The following is a 14,828-nucleotide window of genomic DNA, read 5'->3' as shown; positions in this document are numbered from 1 at the left end:
ATTATGGCAGAACACACGTTCAGATACTATGGGAAAAACAGAATCCTAGTCACCTAAAAGTCATGTCTTGGGACTGTGGGGTTAGCCCTCCTGGGCTAACCGCATGTATGTTTGCACTGTGCTATTGGCTCACTTGAAATGTATAAAATGTAAATGTAATGTATAGACACCCACTTGAACCTCTACACACAAAGTCAAAGGTGATATTTATGACCACAGCCCTGGATGTGGGAGACACCAGTGCCAACCACTGAGCAAAACCACCATCGCTTACAATGCAGACTGGTTTTTCTTAAAAGTCTTCCTCACAATGATTATGCAGACAGAAAATTATGAGTCAGAATTAATAGCATCAGAAACAGACCAGCAAAGTATTACCTGCTAGCAGTTCCCAGGACTATGATGCAGGTTTAGGCTATGCCAAAATAAAAGGGGCTCTTCATAATCACTCCAGAAAAATGAAGGGTAAAATGAACCCGCTGTGGGTAATGAAGAAAGAGAGTCACCATAAGCAGCTCCAGTTCCTTCAGCATTGCCTATAAGTCGCCTACAATTGATGATCTTCCCACAGTTATTAGGTCAGCGTCTTGGGGACAGTAACCACAGCGCTGACTGGCACACATGCACTGCTAATATCCTGTTTGAAGATGCCAGTCAAAACAAAGTGTAGAAGGAACGCAATTCCAAAAATCTTTGGTCCTCCTCTTGCCCTCCGCTTTTACATTATGATGAGGAGATTCATTTTTAAAATCTGATATTGTGTTTTTAAAGAAAATGCTAACATTCTTTGCAATAATCATTTATTCTACTTTTGGCTTCTCCTTTTGGCTACAGAGAATCATGGATTTCTCTAGGAGGATTTGCTTTCTCTGGGGTTCTCACATACATATTAATTTTACTGGTCTTTAGTGGCGTCTGCTCGGCCATCTTTCACAAGTGGTTTTATCGCGGGGCCTGTCACCCCAAAGACATTTCCCATCCTGCTTCCCTGCAAAATGTCGCCCAGATTTGCCTTCTTTCCCACGCTTCCCCCAGCATTTGCTTTCGAAGCTTATTTTTTTTTAACGTCTGTTGTCCTTCTGCCTTGCATCCAGATGCTCATCATTGAAGTTTCTAATCATAGAGTCTCAGTATCATTCCAGTAAATCAGTTGTGTTAACAAATAAGGCCATTAGCCCGGACTTTGATTGAAATGACCAGAATATTTCCATAAAAAATTCACTTACTGGGGCCAAAAGTAAGGGAGGGGGGCCACTGTATGATGATCTTACTCATAAACAAGAGTTTGGACATGAGCTTGCAGTGCTCTCCAGTCTTCTCCATGCACAACCCCATCCCTGGTAAACAAAAAGGCCTGTTAATCCTTTCTCAGTATTTTTATTAATGCAACTTGTATTGCTTGCTTTTTAAAGCATTATTATGTACTTGTCACTCTTCTAGTGGTGCAAGTTCAACTCCCCCTTTCCCGATGTATGTGAGGTGATATTGAGTGCCTTCTAGCTGCGATATTGTGAAATAACCACACACAGACCAAACTGTCTGTACCAAGAGATTATGATGATTTTTATGGCGCACTTCCCCTTTAAATCATTTATTTGCATAAATGCTCTCCATATATACTGCAAGACTTGGGCTTTTACTTATCCTTTAGATCTTCTTTCATTAACTTATTAAATCTTTGTGTAAAGAGGGACGCCCCAGAAACCCCAGAGACCAAAAGGCGTAGCACTCTACTTGATGGGGTACAAATGCTTAAACTTAAATATTTAATAACCCAGTTACTACTAAAACACAAAATATGAACAAATCATGAACTAATATAGTTGACACTTGAGATAAAAGATGCATTGATTCATTAATGATGAACAAAAGTGAGATCAGTATTTTACTTATGTTATTCATTACTTGTTCCTTAAGTAGTTCACTAAGGTTTACAAAATGAACAGATATGGTAACTATAGCAACTGGTTTGAAAGATGCATTATGATTCATTAATGATGAACAAATATGAGATCAGTATGTAAGTTCTGTTATTCATGACTTGTTCCTTTAGTAGTTCCTTCAGTTGTTCACAAAGATTTACGGAATTAAGTTGTAGTAAAAAATATAACTGCTTGAGATAAAACATGCATCATGATTCATTAATGATGAATAAACATGAGATCAGTATGTAACTAAGACTTAGTTTGCTCTGAATTAATACATAAGTGATCGTGTAATAGTATGTTATTTGTGCCCCGTCAAGTAAAATGTACTCCCAAAGGGTCAAGACTGCTGTGCGAAATGTGCCCGCCTCTCAAAGACACATCATGCATCGCAATTTGCTTTAGCAAACATGCCATGCTTTTCACAGCCTTTCACAGCCTTTTCCCTAATTTTCCATTGGGTAATTGTGTTTGTCCAGTTCCGTGACAAACTTGTTTCCACGGAACAGCAGGACTTGTTCGCAATTGCCAATGACGATGCATTTTGCTGTCTCATATCTGTGCTGTTCCTCGCTCTTTTCATGCTGCCTGTGACCTTTCACAGCAACGTGTTTAGCGGTTTATAGACCAGTCTTACTGTCAGCTGCTTGCATGTGTCTGCCAGGGCAACCGCGTACTTTATATACCAGGCAGCTTAAATTAGCTAAATTGACTTGGCTAATTTAAGCTATGCAGCCTTTCATGCACTAATTTTGAATTGCTCCACTGCCAGGGGATCTCCAAGTCCCAGAAAACAACATCCCACAAAAGTGCACCGTGACCACACTTAACCTTACCATGCCCTTTTAAAGGTAAAGGTAAATGTCATGATCAGGTTGTACATGTATTTTCTTACATTTTCTTTCATCGTACCACTTATTTGTAACTGGGTACTGGCACACCTGCATCAGGCTTCCAGGGAACATATTTCAAATGAGGTCCAAAAACACATTGAGACTTCAGATACGTAGAAGATATGCTGGCCTGTGTCCTGAGTTTGGGTGTCTCTCGATATATATCCCCAAATCCAGAATCCCTCTTTGTACACGATGGTCCTGCCATTGGGGATCAGCCAGACCTAACGCAGAGAAATACCAGCTCACATTTCCATTACTTTTGTCTAAATCGACCTACAAGAGAGGACAACATGGGGCCAGAGGGCAGGGTCAACCAACCTCCAGCAGCCCTGGAGCAGTTTTTGGGGCTCAGGGCATTGCTGAACAATGATAACATTACTCTGTTTGCCAAGTAATTCAACCCCCCAACTCTATACACATACTACATTTACATAAACCATCCAGCCCATACAGAAGGTTTAAATTGTTTAAGCAAAGAAAGGTAAGGTGCAGGTAATCCAACACTAAGATAAAAGAGAAAAGGATTCTTTTAGTCCTGGGTCTCCCAATTCCGGTCCTGGAGGGATGGTCTGCGCCACAGTTTACAGATTTCCCTGCTCAAACACATCTTATTCAGCTCAACAGCTAACAGCCAGGTTTAGTAGCTATGTTGCAGACTGGCCCTTCAGCACCAGAACTGAGGAACCCTGATATAGACTAACTGGCTCACAAACAGCATAAGTTTGCTTCAAAAGATTACCGAGCCCTGGAAAAGGTTTAAATCGACTAAGCATAAGAGAAAGGAGGCTTATATGGATTAACCAACAGTAAAAAGATGGAAGGAATGATCTATAAAGACTAACCTGATGACAGAGAGTACAAGAGCTTTACAAAGTTACGCTTAGGTAAAAGACAATATTATGCAGACTCCAGTACGAAGGAAGAAATCTACTTTTCCCCCTAAACATTTATGGACTCTAATGTTATCTGTTATGAGAATGTGTAAAATGTTAATATATTTCCCAAAAATAAAAACACAAAATAAGGAATTTTAACAATTTATAATGACACATGGATTGGACCCAGATTAAATAATTTATAATGTACGTTGGATATGGCCACGTGCCATACCCAGCTAAAAAAAGTGTTATGAATGAAATCTGAGAAGTTTAATTATGCACAAGAATATATACAGTGATATGAAAAAGAAAGTACATCCTCTTATAGTTATATGGTTTTACGTAACGGGACATTTAAAAAAAAAATCACCTGGTTCTTACCAGGCTCTAAAATTATTTAAATCTAACCTCAGGTGTAAAATAACAAAAAAAGCTAAAATGGTGAATCCATGTGTGAAAAACTAAGTACACCCTGTGATTCAATAGCTTGTAGAACCACCTTTAGCAGCAATAATGTAAAGTAATCATTTTCTGTATGACTTTATCAGTCTTTCGCATCATTGTGGAGCAATTTTGGTCCACTCTTCTTTACGTTGAGTCAGTTCATTGAGGTTTGTGAGCATTCGTTTATACACAGCTCTCTTAAGGTCCCACCACATCATTTCAATTATGCAGCCTGGACTTTGACTGGGCCATTGCACCTTGATTCTTTTCTTTTACAGCCATTCTGTTGTAGATTTGCTGGTGTAGCTGGGATCATTGTCCTGTTGCAGGACCCAGTTTCGGCCAAGCTTTAGCTGTCAAACAGATGGCCTCATATTTGACTCTACAATACTTTGTTATACAGGGGAGTTCATGATCGACTCAATGACTGCAGGTGCCCAGGTCCTGTGGCTGCAAAACAAGCCCGAATTATCACCATCAGGCTTGACAGTTGGCATGTTTGTGCTGATTTGCTGCATTACGGTGCTGTACATTATGGTCAGACATCTCCACTTTGGTTTTGTCAGTCCAAAGGACATTGTTCCAGAAGTCTTGTGGTTTGTTCAGATGCAACTTTGCAAATCTAAGCCATGCTGCCATGTTCTTTTGAGAGAGAAGAGGCTTTCTCCTGGCAACCCTTCCAAACAGTCCATACTTGTTCAGTCTTTTTCCAATTGTACCATCATGAACTTTAACATTTAACATGACTGAGTCTGTAACGTCTGAGATGTAGCTCTTGGGTTTTTTGCAATTGCTCTGAGCATTCCACGGTCTGACCTTGGGGTGAATTTACTGGGACATCCACTCCTTTGGAGATTGGCAGTTATTTTGAATATTTTCCACTTGTGAATAATCTTTCTCACTATAGAATTATGGACTTCAAATTGCTTGGAAGTGGCCTTATAACACTTCCTAGATTGATGGGCAGTAAAGATTGCTCCTCCTTGGCATTGTGTTACACACCTGAATGTTCCAGACCAGTAAACTACCAAAACTTCTGCTTTTATTGAGCTGGTCACACTTGCTGATGGTCAGTTAATCAAGTGCATTTGATTAGCAGCATCTGGCTGCTACTTACCCTCTAAATTCCACTGGAAGCAGTGAGGGTGTAAGTTTTCACACACTGCTTCTGCATTTTGACTTGCTATTTGTTAAATAAATAATGTCATGATGTAATATGTCATGTGTTGTTGTTCATCTGAGGTTGTATTTACTTAATTTTAAGACCTGTTAAGGACCAGATGATTTTTTTTTATTATGTTCGGATTCGTAAAACCTTAGAACTGAAAGAGGGTGTACTTTCTTTTTCACATGATTGTATGTTTATAGGCAGAAACTAGATAAAGTAACAACGTGATAGTAACAATGATGGCCTTATACTGTACTCTGATACTGTGAAGAAAATACAGCTGTTTCTAATCACATACAACGTCTTTGAAGTTTAGTTCATTAGAAGAACAATAGGTCTTCTCAAATTCCACACAGACTATCCAGACACAGTGTTTAAATTACCTTTACAGTATCTCTCTGTGATAAAGTGTCATTCCAGGCTTATGGAGAAACGTACCCTGGCATCAGTAGCTACAGCAAACATGGAGAACTCAAATTCATACCTGGGTTCTAATGCCCAAGCCAGAGGCTCTGCCACCACCAGACCATGCGGCAAAAAGAACGAATCAATGTCTTTATATGGATAAAGCACAGGTCTTGGAACAAAAAGAGTCTTAAGTAATCCAGTTTCCTGTACTTATGAAGTTGGCACTTAATATCGATTAAATATTTATTATGCTATTTATTATGCATTTATTACACAATAAAATATTTACTACACATTTTTTTCAAATGTCATTTGTAATGAAATACGTTGATGCAATGTAGTCACTGGATATACTAAGGGGTGAGCCAGTTCTCCATGTATTCGCTACAGATGAAGTGTGCTCAGCTGCGCGCATTCCACTGCCATCTAGTGGTGAAAAGTGGTGACACAAAGAACAGAGCAGGACAACATATCGCATGCAAATTCAATTATGAATCTGAAACAAAGATTCCTTTGTAATAGGTGTAAGGTGTAAAACATGATGAATACCTGTCCTGAGAGTGTAAATGATATGGGGCAGGATCAGATCAGTATCCTCTATAACACGATGAACATGATAAGCACTGGACCTTAGGTCAGGAATGCACCCCCAGATCTGAGGCCAGAATTATACCTGCAGCAACAGAGAGAGACAGAGTTACAAACCAGCCACTTTATATCACTAGATCCTCAGAAAAGTCAAAGATCACATCAGGTCATGTCATTTTCTACATAGAAATTGTAGGTATATGCAACCCCCATCTCCAAACAATAATATAGGCACGTTTTGCTGTCAGGATAAGCAGGGCACCAGTTTAGGGTGGTGAAGTAGATAGCATGGTTGCCTTATATTTCTGATGACCTGGGTTTGAGTCTCTGCCCCCGGCTCTGCCCCCCCCCCCCCCACACACACACACACACAACAAAAGCATGTGAAGGTGGGTTGTTCCTTGGCTTGTGCCCATACCTTGCAGGATTGGCTGCAGAACCCCATCACCCTGCACAGGACAAGCAGCTATGGAAGATCTGTTTATATGAGTGTTTATTCTCATTAAAATTCTGCCACATCAAATCTGGGGCTCGGAGTAAAAATTCCTGCAGAACCCAAGGTCTTTGCTTAACAGCAGCTATAGGCAAGACATGAAAAGCTCACAACATTATGTTTAGATATTTACAAAAATACCCCTTTGTTAATTACACATTGACATGAGCAAAGAGTTCCTTCTCCAGAATACAAGGATTCAGCCCGTGATTCTGAGTGGGGACCCTGAGATCCAGCATCTGACTGCTACTCCTGCAGTGACGCCTCTGAAATGGGCCCCCAGAAAACCCCCGCTGGATGTGCCACACATGTCCCACCACACGTGCCTTACTGCCTCAGCCACGCACAGATTCATGGGACAGGGGCAACGGTGACACCAGCGCCAGCCTCCTCTTCTTCCAGACCCAGGATCTCCCTACTTTTCTAGTGTATAAGCGAGAGCTGGAGGAGAGGCGAGCGAAGGCCGGGTGGCTCCTAGTCATCAGGGAGACGCGCCGCGCGTCAAACGCTGCAGTGCACAACCGCACCCGCCGCTCTTCTTCTAATGAGAAGGTGCACATTTCTTGTTGATACGGGGACAAGCTTTTCTTTTTCTTTTCATTATCTTTTCCAGGGGTGTCCAATCTTATCCGCAAAGGGCCGGTGTGTATGCAGGTTTTTGGGATAACCTGTAAGTCAGCTGTTCAAACCCAGGTGTGAGGACTCTTCAGCCAATCAGTCCTCTAATTAGTGATCTAATTAGGCAGTTGCAGCGAAAACCCGCATACACACCGGCCCTTTGCGGATAAGATTGGACACCCCTGATCTCTTCATTTTTGATTTAGTTTTTTTCACAGACTGTGTTGGGGGACTCCTGAACAAGTTTGTGTTAGGTTTTGAAGAAATTCCTCTGATAAATGTTGCAATATGAAATCTGCAAAACTAACAAGTAAAAACGCAGAACATTTGAGTAAAATTATAAAATGTACACTTGCCTGATTTATTAAAACGATAAGTTTACACTTATTACTTGAAAATTATAAAATAATTGCCACTTGCATGAAAAGATTGACACTGCTGTGTTGCTGGGGCCTAAAAAAAGGTCAATTAACATAAACAGAACTCAAACACCTTCACTGTCTAGAAACACCTGAATTAAACAAGATGCTTATGATAAGTCCCAGGAATATTTGTCCATTCATCCATACAGCCGTGAGAATGACCTTAACAGGGTGGGTGACTGCACACATCGAGGGAGGTAAAGGAACCTTTGTCCCCCTGCAGGGAGCTGAGGCTGATGGGGAGTTTGCATGTCTTTACATGCTCATGTGTGTATTTTCATTGCAAAAGGATCACAAGCTGCTTCCCTGCCAAATCTCATAAATTGGATTCATTTAGGCGTTTGGAAACTATGTACAATGTCAGTCAAAAAAATTTTAACACTAGGTTTTAGCATTTTTGTTTAACTCCAAGCACTGAAGTCAGTGTCAATGCCACATCAGAACCATTTGAAGCAGACGGAAAATGATGGAAAGTATGGGGTGATATCATGGCCTGCACAATCACCTGGCCATGAACCCACAAAGTTGTTTTGGAATGAAATGGCTGGAAATGCCAAAGCTACACTAGCAACTAGCGCTGATCATTTGTGGGCACTTTGCCAGCAGAAGTAGTGTATAAAAGGCTGTATAAATGGACAAAGTAGTGAAATTACAATCTATGTAAGCTGATTTGTGTAAAAGAGCCAGCTAAGCAAACACAAACCATTAACTGGAAAATCAGCAACTGACTGCACTCAGTGAGCTCCAGGCAATCCCTAAAATACATGACCTGCTATTGCAGTAATGCTTCTTAGAAACAGTGCGATGAAAATCACATTTCACCTGTAGTGAAAACAAACACAGAGGTACAGGAACACCAGAGGGTGTAAAAAGCTACGTAGGAGTGTGTGTAGGGTGCGTAGTGAGTTAGAGAGCCCCCTGCTGGACACTGGGTGTGTATGAGGGCCTCATATGGGGGCTATACACCGGTGTTCCTTAAGTGATGCAGGCTCAGGACCTACAACATTCCTTGCCCAGTAAAGCAGAAAGGGGGGGGGGGGGGTGTTTTTGGCCATTAAAAGTGTGTGTGTGGGGGGGGGGGGGCTGTCATAAAACACTGTTCTAGACATCTAGACAATGTGCCGGGCCAGTTACCTGGCATGATGGAAGAGTGCGTGTGGTCTCCCTGCCATCTGGGCGGCCCTGCAGACCCTCGTGTCTGGGACCTACTCCTCCTCTTTTTTGGATGCAGATCATGTGCCAGTTTGAACTTACTGTGAAGCTTGTAGCACCATAGCTATCGAGTGCCTGAAATGCCAACCCTTGGCCCGGGCAGTCTAACAAGCAGCGATGACAAGTTTGACTCTGATGTTACAGCACAGTCAAACGCTTGAAGTTGACCATCTTCCTTGGGGATGACATAAACCTTAACCCAACTGAAGTGGAACGCAGCCATCTTCCACGGGCCCAACCGTAATGTATATCTATCCATCCATTTTCCATAAGCGGCCTGGAAGTTATCCCAGGAAGCAGAGAGCATGAGGCAGGGGACAGGCGCTACGGACGATTTAGCAACACTAATTCATTCACCCGCATGTCTGTGGACTGCAGAGGAAACCAGAGAAACTGCAGGAAACCTACATAACATGGAGAAAACATGCAAATTCTACAAATGAGTGACTCTAGTACCCTGCAGCTGTGCTAGAGAACTGCTTGCATAACCACTATGGCCTGTTTCTTATGTGGAAGCAGATAAAGCGACAACTATTCAATTAATTACTGAATTGTTTTTTTGCATGTGCTTAATTTAATATAGTTGTCAGGCACTATATTATACACAGAAAAAAATGCTACATGCAACATGATTTATTTAGTTGGCAAGTAGCAAAGCGAACACATCTGAAGATAATAGACATAGAAATGCCTGGTCTGCACATATGTACCATTCAAACAAACTGAAGAGATACTGGAGAAAAGGCATTGCTAGCAGTCACCATAATTAAACCTGACTCACACATTCATACTCAATTTAAAACTTTTGAAAATAAATAATAATGTAATCATGTAATGTGGAAACTTAAGACTGAGTTTCAGGCCATAAAAATAGTGAGTATGATATTATTGTTTTGCAGTTGTTAGAATATAGTGATACTTGCAATAATATGACATATATGTTTAAGCCTTTCATTATTTCCGGGAGCATAGATAGAAATTCAGACCCCCCTGGTAAAATAGGCTCCAGTAGATTTTTCACAGACCCCACATGTTACATTTTGGAGCCCCTATAGGAGTGCTGAGCCGCTGAATCTGCCAGGGTATCCATGCCCTTCCAACGGCCCTGATTATTTTAATCTTATGTACTATACTTACATCAATTATGTGTATATTGTCTTTATAGGGTAGGTATATAATCAGGTAATATTTTTTGTAACATGTTACATTTAAATTATTACAATTGTGGCAATTTCACATGTCACATAGAGTTATTATAACCAAAGTGTGTTATGAGGTAAAAATGAAAAATGCGTAGTTTTCTCCCAGTTTCACAGATGCATTGCTGAAGCTGCAAAGGGGACTGGTGCTGAAACTTGGCAAGAGTTTCCCCGCAAAATGCATTTCAGCGCCAGCTGCCAAGTCTGCTTTATGTCTATGCTGCTGCAGTTGAAAATCTCAGTCTGACACAGCGACAAGCAAATAAACAGAATGAACGAGAAATCAAGAGCCAGAGAGAGAAAAATGTGAGATGAAAGTGGCAGATAAGGCAGGGAATGGGATGCGGGGCCAAGAGTATGGCAATGGGATGGGGTCACTGGAAGCCCAGCACTCATGCTAATTAGCTAATTATGTGTCAGGTGGGGAACAAGAGAAAAGCCATATAGGAGCAACAGATACAATAACAGCAGTCAAATACATCAGAACAGTTAAACAATGTCATCTGTAGCATGCTTTAAAGGTGTTGCAGTTCATGTTTCCTATCGTTATATCATTATAAATTATTTTCAAAATACTTAATGGAGTGAACACAAGGTAAAACATGGCTTGATGATATTAGCTGGAAATAAGTACAATCCCAGCTAACAGGGAACATTCCCAAAACTTTTAGCCAACGTTATTCAACGTCAAAGTTGGCAGAGAACGTCAACATGATAATATTATCACCTGAACATCCTTTCAAAGCAACAAAAATGCTATATAGTAAAATATTTTTGTAACAGTGCTATAAGTGTCTCTTCGGGGAATCCTTGGGTACTTCTAGTTTGACTTTGTGTCGAAAGAGCAGTTGCTCAGGGAGTCCCAAATGTGTTCTGAGGGAGTGTCAGTTATGGCACTACGGCCATGAGATGCAACTCGATTCCCTGCAGGTGACCCTTCTTGCCTCATTGCTGAGGACCTAAGTGACTGGACCAGCCAAGGGGACACCCACATAACACCTGGCTGCGGCAAATAGACGGCCATTTCCGGAAGGTGGGACTGGACCACATGTTGGCTTGGGGGGCTGCCAACTGTGATCCCAAGGAGTTTTGTTTTGTAGCGGGTGTGGCAACACGCTGTACCAGTGTATGCTCTCCAACCTGACCTGACCTATAAGTGTATGCCTACTACAAACATGTGACCAAGCCTTAAACCCATGATCTTTGATGTATAAAGTGTTTTTTGTCTTAGTTGTAGTAGTAGAATAACGTTTCCATACCTTACTTGTAACACTCAGAAAACGCTCCTAGTAATAAAAATTGCTAGCAGGGGTGGGTATGTGCTATATCCAGATGTAGCATAACTGTGTGGTTCAGTGGGTTAGGACACTGCCAGTGACCAGAAGGTTCCTTGTTCAAATGCCAGGATTGACAGAGTGATGTATCCCTAAGGCCTCTAGCAAGGCATTTAACCCCCAACTGGTCAGTTGTTATAATGGGGGAAGCACAGTGTCAACACCTGGCAATATGACCAAAAATGTTTTGTTTTTTTATTTTAGTCAGTCAGCTACTTATATATGTAAATGCTGCTCTTGTTTCTTTTAGCACATAATGATTTATTATTCTGTCATAGCAGCATGGCTCCTTCTCAAGCGATTCGACCATTTTGAAAATACAGACAGCTTAGTTCATAAGCGAAGTACAAAAATTAAACAAACTCAAAAACTCAACAATAACAACTTTATTTACAATATTTACAAATGCCATTGGTGAAAGATGACATAGGAAATGATAAACTATCACTCTGGGATGCAACAAAACACTGTGCCCCTGCAAGTGACAAAATAAATGAATAAATCGAGCTGTTGTGGTTTTTCCTTCCCTGCCAAATCAGGAGATAGAAGCCACTTGTATAGATCCAAATTCAGTCTTTATTGCAACAATAGGGTTACAACCAAGGCTGGGCACTTGCAAGTGTGTCAAATGCTGTTTTACATTAATTTTATACATTTTCTTATCATTTAGCAATATCTCATCATTTAAGAATCATCTTTCCCTCAACCATATGTTCACCCTCGGCTGAACATAATTGTGGCGTGACCATCTCTACTTCATTTATTAAAATAATCGGCCATGAACTTTTGGTGAACTGAGGCGAATCCCTTCACTTCAGTAGCAAACCTTGGCAGCTTCTGCTTGTTGCACATTGTCTGGCTATAGAGTTGATAATATATTTGTCTTTCAACATAGTGATAAGCTGTAACACTAATAAAGGTGGATATTCATACAACTAGGGCTAACATTAAATAGCTAACAGAAACTTAGAGGCTAACATAAGGTGCATCATACAGTACATTGTGATTACATCATGAGTATTTGGCATGCTTTCTAATAATATCATAATGATTATGTTCTCTCAGTGTTATATAGTGCTAAATAATATTCCAGACCAACACCTCCAATTGCATGTGGAACTTGCAGCTGTGAGCATTAATGTTATGCCTAGATGATACATTTATTAAACACGATGCAAAGAAGCCCAACTTCCAGGAGAAGCAAAAACTATGTATGAAGTTCTCAGAGACTCCCAGCGAAGCACAGCATCTGCACAGGCTCTGAAAACACGTCATCAAAGCATATTGACCAATAAGCTATTGTCTATTATCCATTTAGAGAAAGTGTGCATGCATCTTACCTAGACTGCCACTGAAGCACAGAAGCCTAGTGGGCATCTATGGTCTCTATTTATCCTGGCTTCAAAGGGAAAATTAATGCATATTTTGTCGAAAGCAATTCCCGTGAAATGATCCTCACAGTGGTTTAATTAGTAAGAGAAATTACACTTTTAGTTGTAAGTTGCAAATAAAAATTATTTACATTGATACATCAAGTAATTTAATTATTTGAGCAATTTTATGGGAGGGAAGACAAGCTTCCCATGAAGTCTTAGGGCAATTGCTTGTGGTCTAGGGAAAATGCCTTATTACTTTGAATGAAAGTGCCTAGTAAATAAACAAAACTTAAATGCTATGTAGTAAGTGATAAGGATCAACTCAAGCTAAAACCTGACAAATAGCAGATCATTACTTTGCATATTCTACCTCAATGAACTTTTATGTCTCTGTAGTTATATTATTGTTCAAGCACTTTCTAATCATGGCTTATTTGATTGGTCGGATGTGAGTGTATGCTGGTATTTGTTATTCTGGGTTTACAGTATATTGATATGAGAGAACTTGCATTTCTGACTAACAGAACTGTGAGACTCAGGGCAGTGGAAACATGCACATTAATTTTAATGAGGGATTTTCTGTTTTCACCCACCTGGGACAGAATTATTTATTTTGTAATGCCACATAATACATGCCACATGTATAGAAATTTATGACTAAACCATACACCAGGTTTTCTCCTGCTACCAAAATGCACATGGTTAGGTGAACTGGTGCATCTAATATTGCCCATAGTGAATGAGCACATCTGTGTCCCTTGATGGACTTTCAGGGGCCCAGACTTTAGGATGTTCTACAGAATGTGTAGATAATTGGTTTGGAGTGGGGGGGGGGGTCACATTCAATAGAATTTTTCAGAGGCCCAGCTATGTCTGGAAAAGGCTCCAGGCTTCCCACAACCCTGCAATAGATAAATAAAAAGTTGAATTAAAAGATTTAAATGATAAGCACAGAAAATTACAGAAGAATGAAGTTTACTTACCTCTTAAAGATGTTTTGAATGGTAGGCCTATGTAAGGTTGTAGGGGTCTGGAGCCGATCCCGGAAGCTACAGACACAAGGAAGGGAACAGCCCAGGATGGGGCGCCAACCCATCGCAGGGCACACCCACACACACCACTCACTCACACACGCACACCCACAGGCAATTTAGTAACTCCAATTAATCTCAGCATGTTTTTGGACTGTGGAGGGAAACCGGAGTACCCGGAGGAAACCCCACGACGACACGGAGAGAACATGCAAACTCCACACACGGAGCCCTGCCGGAGACTCAAACCTACGTCCCAGCGGCAGTAGTACTAACCATTACACCTCCGTGCTGCCCCTATGCAAGTTATATTCTGCCAAATTAGTAATTATAGTCATAATTATATACCACCAACTATTCTATACATTATGTTTTCCCTCTGCAAACACAATGCTTGAAATACCATACATTCCATGCCATACATCCGTATGATATGTATGGGATTGAATGCATATTGGAGATAACGACCTTTTTATTCAACTCTTCTGGGAAGGCTGTCTATGAGGGTTAGGAGTGTGTTTATGGGAATTTTTGACCATTCTTCCAGGAGAGCATTTGTGAGGTCGGGCACTGATTTTGGGCGAGAAGGCCTGGCTCGCAGTCTCCGCACTAATTTATCCCAAAGGTGCTCTGTCAGGTTGAGGTCAGGGCTCTGTGCAGGCCAGTCAAGTTCCTCCACACCAGACTCGCTCATCCATGTCCTTATGGATCTTGCTTTGTGCACTAATGTGCAGTCCTGCTGGAATAGGAAGGGGCCATCCGTAAACTGTTCCCACAAAGTTGGGAGCATGAAATTGTCCAAAATGGCTTTGAATCCTGCAGCATTAAGAGTTTCA

The 14,828-nt window shown here is 40.9% G+C and overlaps 1 long non-coding RNA gene across 1 annotated transcript; it reads right to left on the bottom strand.

Moving 5' to 3' along the window:
* Window positions 1–6,065: 6,065 nt before the first annotated feature.
* On the bottom strand, window positions 6,066–6,885 carry LOC111858247 (uncharacterized). The gene is made up of 3 exons (XR_002841546.2): window positions 6,726–6,885; window positions 6,269–6,392; window positions 6,066–6,145 (listed from the first exon to the last, which is right to left on the bottom strand). It is a non-coding gene; the product is annotated as an uncharacterized lncRNA (long non-coding RNA).
* Window positions 6,886–14,828: the final 7,943 nt, after the last annotated feature.

This window comes from Paramormyrops kingsleyae, chromosome 5 (genome assembly GCF_048594095.1).
Source record: "Paramormyrops kingsleyae isolate MSU_618 chromosome 5, PKINGS_0.4, whole genome shotgun sequence".
Classification (NCBI taxonomy): domain Eukaryota; kingdom Metazoa; phylum Chordata; class Actinopteri; order Osteoglossiformes; family Mormyridae; genus Paramormyrops; species Paramormyrops kingsleyae.
This window is presented reverse-complemented; position numbering and strand designations above follow the sequence as displayed.